This window comes from Equus asinus, chromosome 30, assembly GCF_041296235.1.
Source record: "Equus asinus isolate D_3611 breed Donkey chromosome 30, EquAss-T2T_v2, whole genome shotgun sequence".
In the NCBI taxonomy this organism is placed as follows: Eukaryota; Metazoa; Chordata; class Mammalia; order Perissodactyla; family Equidae; genus Equus; species Equus asinus.
In genome coordinates, this window is record NC_091819.1 from 16,468,913 (window position 1) to 16,479,290 (window position 10,378).

The 10,378-nt window shown below is 38.3% G+C and overlaps 1 pseudogene; it reads left to right on the plus strand.

Annotated features, from left to right (window-relative positions):
- The first annotated feature begins 3,176 nt into the window (after nt 1-3,176).
- LOC106836734 (small ribosomal subunit protein eS4-like) lies at nt 3,177-9,007 on the plus strand (annotated as a pseudogene).
- The last annotated feature ends 1,371 nt before the right edge of the window (nt 9,008-10,378 follow it).

Below are 10,378 nucleotides of genomic sequence, written 5' to 3' on the forward strand. Positions count from 1 at the left end.
ACACATATTGTAATGAACTTCCCCTCTTAACTATCAAGAAATAGATCATTAACAGCATCCCAGAAACTCCCTTTAGGTCCCTTCCCAGTCAGTTCGTTCCTGGAGATAACCACTGTCTACTATCTGTCATCATCAATCAGTTTTGCTTGGTTTTGAATTTTGTGTGAAATAGAATCATACAGTGTGTATTCTTTTGTGCCTGGCTTCTTTCGTCCTCATGTACTCTGTGTGGGGGAATATTGCTACAAAAATTTTGGAAAACTGTTTGGTATTATCTACAAAAGAAGAACATAAACTCACTCTGACTCAGAAATTCCACTCCTTCCTAGATACCAAAACTAAATGTGTACAGATATGTACTAACAGTCATATTTAAGAATATCCATAGCAGCGCTATTCATAATAGCCCTAAACTGAAAAATGCCAAATGTCCATCCACAGTAGAATGGATAAATAAATTATAATATATTCCCCCAGCTGAATGAGAATGAATGAACTGTTGTTCCACACAACAGTAAAGATGAATCTCACAGTCATTCACTATTTTGACAGCTCTGATTCTTGAAAGATTTTCCATATTTGAGTGGATATCTGAGCCTAACTCTTTAACCAAATTTAATTAAAGAACAAATATAATCCTGCTTCCAGGCTACAGTTAAGAATGTCATGTACTATTCATAATTAGTCAGATTAATCTAGAGCATGTTTAAGATCAGAGTTAAATACTTTAATGAGTAAAAGGAAATTTAGAATGTATCCATTGATAAAGTATAGAATGAGTTGAAATTCACCATGTCACATAGAAATATTTAAAGGAACTGGTCACAAGTTACACAAGACCATAACTCTGTGGCTCTTTTTCATCCACTGGATCCTTTCTTACTCCAACTCCAGATAACATCTAAAGGGGAAAGACAGTGGCTTAGAATAGAAAGGGAAATAAATATCATTTTGTCCATTTAAAGAGGTTATTTTGTTCAGATTAACTGGCCTTGGGTAAGTGATGCAAATATTCTGTTTCTCAATTCCTCATGAATTATATCTCTGTCTCTACTTCCAAGATCTTTTTATGCACCATTAATCATTCCTATTGCCCACTGTGGCACAGTTCCTTCAAAACAGCCTTCACTGCTTGCCTGTCCATCAATTTATACAGGAAGCTGCTGGCAGAAGCATCCAGAACCTCCTTGACTCTGATCTTACAAGGCCTAAAGCACTTTACTTGCATGAGATGAGGAATCTCTTTCCTTTTCTCAGGTCCATCTGGAGGCTGGCTCTTCTCATAGGATCTCCTTCAAGTTTATCAAACTTAAGGGAAAAAGATCTTCTCTTTTTGAAAAAGAAGAAAAAGAAAAAAAGCCTCAACAATCTCAAACTAACAGGGAAACAGATCAATACACCTAATACCTTACATCTATTTGTAAAATGCAACCGTCATGAATAATTTCCCACCACACAAGTTGAACTATAATTCGATCATAATAACCAAGACTCCCTGAAATGATATCATTATTGCTTAGCCTTATTATATTAGCATTTATTCATTAATTTAATTGACAAATATTTACTGAGTATCTATTATGTGCCAGATGCTATTCTTGAAATAGGAGATTTACAGCAGTAAATAAAATAGACAAGGAGACTTAGATATTAATATGTCTAAGAAAAAAGTTAGATATTACTATATCTAAGAAAAAAGTGATTAGGAAGGAAAAAAGAGGGAAATGGAGTTCGAAAAAGCTTAGGAGGACATCTGTAGTATGCTAGGCAAGAATAATCAGGTCAACACACTCTTGAATTAAGTATGTTCTGCCTTCTATCTTGACAAAACTTGCCTTCATAAGGACCTGGAGGGGCAGGCTTGAATTCAGAATTTCAGGACTCCGAGGACTCCTTGGCAGCACAGGGAGGCCTGGCTCCACCTTCCCACCCCTGGGCCCATGGCAGCACTCCCCAACCCCCGCCCCTTCTCTTCCCACACTGGCTCCAACCGCACCAGAGAGGCCTTGTGCACACCCGTGTGCATGCCTCAGTCCACATTTCTAAGCTCTGTTCACCCTTGACCACTTTGGGATCTAGTGGTGTGTGTAACAATAGCAGAGACCACCTTCAGGAGGACAGACCTAGGCAAGAGTCACTTCAGGTTCTGGAAGTAAGTTCAATTAGGCAGGAAATTTTGGAGTTTTTAATGCTTGGAGCATTGTCTCAAAGGGGCAGTGGCCACAAGCTCAAGATAGCCTCATGGATTCCTGGCCCAATGAGACTGGATAAGAGGCACAAGGTGGGGCCTTTTAAATTGAGGGTCCAGGGCAAAAGCCATCCCCCTTTCCTGGGTTTAAGGATGCTACTGCTTGTCAATACTTTTCCAATATCAACTCAAGTGAAAGCAGGTTACCTGGCCAAGGGATTCCACATTCGGATCCTACGGAGATATCTATAGATCTATATCTATAGATATCTGTATCTATACTATCTATATCCACCCATGTCTATCTCTTTGTATCTATACACACGTGTATACATATAATATATATGTATATATTATAATATATATGTATGAGTGTATCTATCTATATCTCTCTATATATATCTATCTTCCTGCCTGCCTGTCTATCTATCCATCCATCTAAATATGTTATATTGTGGAAATAGGTATTTCTAATATTATTAGTGGAAAGCATTAGCCCCTTGAATTATATATCTAATTTTCTATTTTCTGATTCCATGTTAATCAAGCACAATTCTGATTGCAAGCTTGGCTTTCTATATGGCTTGACTATAGGGACAGAATGTGACATCACGTCACAGAATGTATTCTGGTCCTTTGACTCAGGTGATAGTCACATTACCCGTTGGGTTTAATAATTGGTAACATTTTATGTATTGTCTTCTTGTAAGTGTTGTTAGCATGTGTCAATATTTCCTGAGTCCACTAAACTCTGAAATACTAGCAAGACAACTTTTCTGGAATTGAACATTGGAAGACCAGTTGCTTGACAAAGGAGAGTTCACTACTGGAAATGGTGCCCTAAGAGACCACTTGGCAGCCAGCTGGCTGATCTTCCCTGGTAACACTGTGAACATAGTCTGAGCCAGTTCACACTTCCCCCATGAGTAGAGAGCCCAGCAGGCACTTATTGTGTATGCTCAAGAAGTATGTGACAGCTCACAGAGCCATGAGTTCCCTGCTACCCTGTGTGCTGCCTGAAATGTGGGCGGGCTTCCTGCAGTGGGAACAAGAAGAAGGGCAGGTATGCTGCAAACAGTCCTGCAGCAGATACAGCAAGAGAATAGAGAGTGAGAGGTTCACCTGTTAGAGTCCCTCTCCTCCTCGGTCATCAAATTTTTTCCCAACAGGATTCTCCTCCTTATTTCCTTTCAGTCAGGTCAGTGGGTCTGCCTTTATGTGCATGTACATCATAGCAACATAACATGACCATTGTTCTCACTGAATCTAGGATTGAAGCATGAAACTACTCTGACCACAGAAAGCACCCAGTGTTATTTAGTGCTCAGTCATCAAAAAGGATGTGCTCCTTTTTAAGGAAGAAAATTAAAAAATAAAAAATGATGTGAGGTAGAAAAGTTCAAACGCTCTGAACATCAAATTTAATGGAGCATGCAACACCAAATTGGATGGGCAGATATGGGTTGGGATCCAATCTTTGAAAGGACAGCTGGCTTCCTAGTTACAGGTTGTGCATTCTAATCACCTTAAGAACAGGATGAGTCAACCGTATGGAGACATCTATGACTATCTGAGCTACAGACAATGCCCAGTGTGGTCCAAATGGACATGCAGTATGGACTTCTTCCTCCTCCCTCTCTTCCTCTCATCCTTCTCTCCCTTCCTTTCCCATTCTTTCCCATAACTAAGAGTTTACCATGTGACAGGCACTTGGGCCAGTACTCGGCATATAGCAACAAAACTCAACATGTTTCAGGTGCTTTTGGAGCTTAGAATCTAGTATGGTAAGTGTGACTAAGTCAAGGGTAAAGTCTCTTGGGGATAAAACTTGCAGACCAGGCTGTGTAGCAAAGTGTAGTTAGCTTATAGGGATGGGAGAGATAGGAAAGAGAATTACCCTCTGTTGAATGCTATTTTACAGTTTTTAACCACAGCTATCCATGGGCAGCAATTATTATGGAAAAACCCACTGAAAATATAAAACAACACTTCATAAATGTCTACATTTCTGCACCGTGAAAATATTATATAACTTTGTGACATCCTGTTTGCTAGAATCCTTAAGTGAGTTACAAGTGCACCAGACCATTATCGTGTGTAAACAAAGCTTCTAAGAATACACATGTTGGGGGCTGGTCCAGTGGCACAGCAAAGTGCACAAGTTTGGTTTCGGGGGCCTGGAGTTTGCCGGTTTGGATCCCAGGTGTGGACATGGCACCGCTTGGCAAGCCACACTGTGGTAGACGTCCCACATATAAAGTAGAGGAAGATGGGCATGGATGTTAGCTCAGGGCCAGTCTTCCTCAGCAAAAAGAGGATTGGCAGCAGATGTTAGCTCAGGGCTAATCTTCCTCAAAAAAAAAAAAAAAGAACACACATGTTTATAATATTGTTCAAGAGCAGGGATATTTTACCCCTCCACCCTCCTCCCACCTCATTTAGCCCAGTAACTTCCCCATATATGCTGAGAATATGCAAGTCAAATGATACTCCAATGATGTCAACTAAATGAAGAAGAGTTTAAGATGAGACTGACCCCTTCTGCTCTACCCTGAATGTCCTAAATATTGTGAAATTTAGAGCCTGGGCATTTTTCCCACTCCTAGGCACCAGGATTCCAAAGAGTTCTTTCTAGAATATCAGGGGCACATTATCAATTTGTACCAAAATAAGAAACTCGAATTTTTTTTCATGTAGGAGAATATATACGTACATATTCAATAAAATAGTATACGAATTACATTCTAAGAAGAATAATTCTGAGGAACAGTTCAGAAGGTTTCCACCTTTGTTCTTGTGGCACGTTTCCTGGGAGCAGGAAAGAGCTAGCCCAGATCTTAACTCTGCCCATGTTACTTTTCTCGGCACCTCCATTTCTGAGAAAGTCGAGCCAGCTCTACTTGTGTGGCATGGGAGAGACCAACATTCTTCAGGAGAATGAGTTATGCGACTGAACGGATCAGTGATAACTGTGGTTTAAACTAAGTTGAAGAGTAGCCAACAATTAAACTGACCAAACTTCAGTTCCATCCTGACCTTACTTGAACCTATTTAATATGTCTGTGACTGTTTAACTTTCTGCCTGATAGAATGAAAATTGAAATTTTCTATACTAATAAGCAGGGAAGACCCAGCAAAAGCAAAACATTCTCTTAGAAAGAATTCGCTGAGTTATTACTTACTGACGACTTTTCCTTCCTAACTAGATTTTGTTTCAAATTTGTCATTTAAGGTCTGAAAGGTGCTTCAGAGTTTCTAAAGGAAAAATTTTGTATAAACATTGTATGTTATTTGGGGGCAAATAAATGCAAAATTATATCCAATTCACTAGAGCAACAGAATATAAACACAAAATACATCTGGAAAAGGAGATTAAAAAGAAAACATGGGTGGTCACTTTCCCAACCTATACTTTCCCTAATAAATCAGAGTTTGCTTCTATACAAAAATAATATATCATCTCTCACATCTTGAAAGCTGCTAGAATCATTTCACGAAAAAGTGGCCTAATGCCCACAGCATCTCCAGTCAGCCCTGGAGCTTCCTGAAATTGCCAATGAATGACACCTGTTTGCAAAACATTTATTTGCTCCCTTGCACAATGTGGGCTACTTTTCAGCTTCATGGCTTCATACCCAGTCTTTGGCGTAGCCTTTAAATGATCACAGGCATCAGTTGTTTTTCCAGAACATTCTATCATCTCTCCCTTATTTGTTTCTTTTGAACTGGTTTCTGTTATTATCTTTTGGATCTTTGGTTGAAATTCTTAGAAAAATCCTCCTGGGAAAGTGTTTATTTTTTTCACTCTTATTTGTGCCTTGGAGGTCAATACAAATAAGAGTGTTGGAACAAAAATAGAACAAACCATTTTATCTTTGAGCTGTGAAGCCACAACCAAAATTTCATTTGTGATACATAATCATGTAATATTTTATTTACCTTGTCAAAAGATGGAACACTCTCAAAACATCTGTACTGTCTAGCTTCATCCACTCGTGGTGATAATAGGGGAGTGCACAGTGTGGAAAAGGGCGTGAGAAAATTAAAATTCTTGCCCCCCCCCGCCCCCACCAAAAGTGATTGTTTTGGAAGTAGTAACTGAATTCACAGGCAAAATGTATAAATCTAGAGGGCCTTAAAAATAATCTCCATTTTTCAGAAAAGAGAAAGAAATAACCCATAACCACCCATAAGAAATAACTGCCTCTCCCTCTTTCCAGACATATCCAATCCTATCTAGTTATTTACCACTTTGTGAATTGTGTTTGCAGTATTGGGAAAATGCTGATATAATGATTGTTTCAGGGTTTTTTCCTATGTTCCACACAGAGCTGGAGAATTCACACAATTTTATGCACCTGTGTTGTTTGGTCATTTTCTCTGTGTCCTTTGGGAGAAATCAAATGGCTTCCTTGATCCAATTTGTATGCAGAAGCCATGGGAAAAAGAGTTCTTCCTGTGGGAGTACATTGCACCTAAAAACTGAACAAATAAAAACGATGTTGAATTTCTAGTATGTTCACTGAATGTGTGCTTCTGTGCATGGACACCCACAAGCCCTTGTACACGTAGATATGAAAAAATTGCCCATTTCAGATGTCAATAACTGTTGGCTTTTTTATAAAAAGGATGTTGTGTCTTCCATTTTGGACACACACAGAAAATGTTCTTAAATTTCTTTCTGCTTTTATCATTAAATGTGGGAATACACCTAAAAACCACACCAAAACTATTCTTCGTGTGTGGTCTGAAACATTTATTGTTTTTTCCTACAGAAATAGAGAAATTCTATAGTTAGTCTTTTGTGGTAGAGGTAATAAATGAGTCTGACATCCAATAATTACTAGAAGGTTTATTCTATTAATAAACTAGTAATCATGATATTTAAGTTTTGCATACTTAGAAACTTTTAATTAGCAATTTTATCTTCATACGTTAAAGAAAAGTAGATGGCCAATTAACACATTATTTTATATTTCACCATTGATGAAATTGTATTGAGAAGGTTCAGGAAGAATTTTCCTTTTATTGACATGAAAATGAAGTCTTTTCTCAGAAAAAAAATTAGTTTATTTCTTAAAAAAAAAGAACATGAAACATGGAAATGATGGCAGAAACTTAAAAAGGGAACTCAAGAGATTATAAATAAATATTTAGTGATAGATACTTAGTGGACATTCTGTTCACACAAACTGTCACACTGAGACTTGGCAAAAATTTTATGGCTACTCAGCATTGAATACTGGTCCCTCCTGACCTGGCTCCCTCACTAAGTCTTAGCCTTCTCCCTCTGCTCTCATTAACAAAGGACCAATGCTCCAGTTTAGTTTACCAAACTGGATATCCATCTATCCAATGAGAGAGACTCCTACTATCCTCAAGTCTAAGGAGAGTAAGATTGCTTTAAACTCTTCCATTTGGAATATCAATGCTTTAAAGCTTTTTAAACCACTCAACTTCTTTCCTCCTTGCTAACATATTATCCATTGAGTAACTTTTTCTAAAATAGACCTTTGTCTACTTTGGAAATCACTGAGTAGATTATTTCCTCTTTGATGATTTCTCCAAAGGTTGTATAAAACTTCTGAAGTTCATTCGCGCCTAGCAGAGCTGTGGCTTTGGGTCCCACCAAGCTTCTGAAGCATGTAGAGCCCCAGGGCATTGGATGCAGGACAAATTGACCAGTGTGTTTTTTCCCTGTCCATCTACCCATGCCCACAAGATAGGAGAATGTCTCCCCCTCAAAATCTTCCTAAGGAACAGACCTAAGTATGCCCTAATAGGAAATAAAGTAAGGATCTGCATGCAGTGGTTCATTAAGATTGATGGGCCAAGTCAACGGGGCTTCACCACCATGGTGTTCTCTTTTCTAAGTATCTACTCAGCCCCAGATCCCCCTCTGATGTGGAGGGGAGAGTGCAGAACAGAAGTAAGCTAAGTGAGCAAATCATTTTCCCTTTTGGGGGTGGGAACAGGAGAAAGGCTGCGAATACTAACATGTGAATCATATTGTACATAAAACTAAGTATAGACTCCTTAAGCGTATACATTTTAAAATAAGAAATTTGGCTTTAATAATAAAGCCAAATCAAATTTAAAAATGCTATTTGAAACACTAAAAAGTAATAAAATTTAAACTTACTATATTAATTTAATGTGAAAATTAAAATTGTCTTGCTGAATCTGAGTTGTCACATCATACCTATTGCCATAGTACATGATGGCTTTGAGTTTGTGATATGTATAAAATCCTATGTCCAAACTGACAGAACCTACTCTTCAGTTTTTATGGATGTTATCAGCATTGACAAAACCAGAGAGAATTTTCATCTGATCTATGACAATGAGTCTCTGTGTTCACCGCATTATGCCTGAGGAGCCAAGTACAAGTTGTGCAGAATGAGAAAGATCTTTGTAGGCACCAAAGGTATCCCTTATCTGTTGATCCATAATGTTCCCACCATCTGCTACCCTGGGCCCCTCATCAAGTTGAACAACATAATTCAAATTGACTTAGAGGCTGGTAAGACTACCAGTGTCATCCAGTTTGACACTGGTAACCTGGGGATGGTGACTGGAGGTGCTAACCTGGGAAGAATTGATGTGATCACCAGAAGAGGGAAATCCCGGCTCTTTGGATGTGGTTGATGTGAAAGATGCCAATGGCTTTGCTCTGCTAACCTGGATTTCCAACATTTTTATTATTGGCAAACACAACCATGGATTTCTCTAAATCAAAGAAAAAGTGTGCATCTCACCATTACTTGAGAGAGAGACTGGAGGCGAAACAGAGCAGTGGGTGAAGTGATCTTTAGGTGATTTGAGTGGAGAGCTCTTTGTGGCTAATTAAAGACAATATAACACAGAAAACAAAAACAAAAATTCCTGAGAGATGCAGTATTTTGCCAATTATACAGATTCAAATTGATCCTCCTTGAATTTATGTAACTTTCACTGAGGACTTAAAATTCTCAAACTCCAAGCTTTCTCTTCAATTAATATTAGATCTCTGACGTTGGTGCTAATCCTCCAGCCAGACACATAAAACCTGACTTATAGCCACAATCTTCGTCTTTCTTTCTGCAGAAGAATTGTTGATTTCATAGGCCAAATCCTTTTTCCTTTGCATAAGTTATTCTTTGTTGCTCAGAATCATTCCTCCTGTCAAATGACTCTTTCCATATTCCACATGTAGTCTCAATTTTCTCATCACTTCCTGTGTTTTTAATCACATCTAATTTCATTTCTGTTGTAATCTTGTACTTTTTACTATAAATCCAAACCAAGATGGAGAAAAATGAAGTCTGGGTTTTCAAACACTGCCATTATATGTAGTCAACCTCTCCTTTTCTTCATCCCCTTCCATATCTTTTACCAAAATGTCTATCTCCTCTTAAAATATCACCTCCTTTAGAAACCATTAAAGACCTTGTTCATATAAGAGCATTCACTGGCCACAGGACTTGGCCCCAGAGCTGTTTTCCACCTAGTGTCTAACTCAACCACGCCCTGCTCTTACCTACAACAAAAATTACAGTTACTCTTGCATCTGGTACCGAGATATGGAAGCATCATAGTGATGATGGTCGAGTGACAACATAAAAAGAGCCTGGATCCTTGACATTTCAAAACTGCCTTATCAGCCTTGAAGAGCTTACCCTCAGACTGTTGAAGGAGAAAGAAAGAAACTTCTAATATGCAAGTCCCACTAAGTTCAACAAAGATATTTCAGCCACTGTTTCATGTGGTTCTTCGTTATAGTATTTGGAACCTATCTCCTAGTGAGCATACAAATGGAATGGGATCTTGAAATAGAACAGAAAAAGAAATTATATTCATTCATGGAAGATAGAGTTACAATTCTTGTACTTCTAAACTTGTGACCTGAGGTTCATGTCTGCTACATGGATATATAATTTAAAAAACTCTGGTCATTGCTAACATGTAAAAGAGCAAGACATTGCAATAAAGGATATCAGAGGGTAGATACTTTTCTTAGATATGGTTACCAGAGAAAACTCCTTCGAAGGGATATTTAAACAGTGATATGAAGAGTAGAAAGGAACAGGCTGTGTGAAAATCACGGAAAAAACCATCAAAGGAAGGCAATTTGCATGGATAAAAATCCTAGAGGAGGTAAAAATTTAGATTGTCAGAGAAACTGAAAGAATTCCAGGTGACTAGAGTCTG